This window comes from Corvus cornix, chromosome 3, assembly GCF_000738735.6.
Source record: "Corvus cornix cornix isolate S_Up_H32 chromosome 3, ASM73873v5, whole genome shotgun sequence".
Classification (NCBI taxonomy): Eukaryota; Metazoa; Chordata; class Aves; order Passeriformes; family Corvidae; genus Corvus; species Corvus cornix.
This window is the reverse complement of record NC_047056.1, coordinates 69527337-69527672: the sequence shown is the minus strand read 5'-3', so window position 1 is coordinate 69527672 and position 336 is coordinate 69527337. Positions and strand designations below refer to the sequence as shown.

Below are 336 nucleotides of genomic sequence, written 5' to 3'. Positions count from 1 at the left end.
GTAAGGAGAAGGAGGATACAGAAACATGGGGGAGGACGGGGGGAACAATTTCTTTTTAGAGGCTCCCCTTTTCCAAAGGGAAAGAAACCTTGAAACAAACTTCATCACATCACAGAGATGTAGACAGGTAGGCACCTCAGATTTCTGATAAATTGGGAAGTTTGTGTCAGGGAAAGATTAGGCATTCATTTGATTTTTAGTTTTACCGGGGCCTCTTCAGCAAGAATTCGCAGCTTCTCCTGCAATAATTCATGTTGCAATGTTGCATAGGAATTTCTGATTTTATAAAAAAACACTCTCCAACAAAACTGTGACTTAAGCTGTGTTCTTAATTTG

General features: G+C 39.9%; 1 protein-coding gene and 1 long non-coding RNA gene across 24 annotated transcripts in view; one reads left to right on the top strand and one right to left on the bottom strand.

The window, feature by feature from the left end:
* The window catches only part of LOC104691606, a 33851-nt gene that overhangs the window by 178 nt on the left and 33337 nt on the right, over nucleotides 1-336 (top strand). The gene's annotated exons all lie outside the window — the stretch shown is intronic.
* LOC104691617 overlaps nucleotides 1-336 on the bottom strand; it is a 47159-nt gene that overhangs the window by 45946 nt on the left and 877 nt on the right. The gene's annotated exons all lie outside the window — the stretch shown is intronic.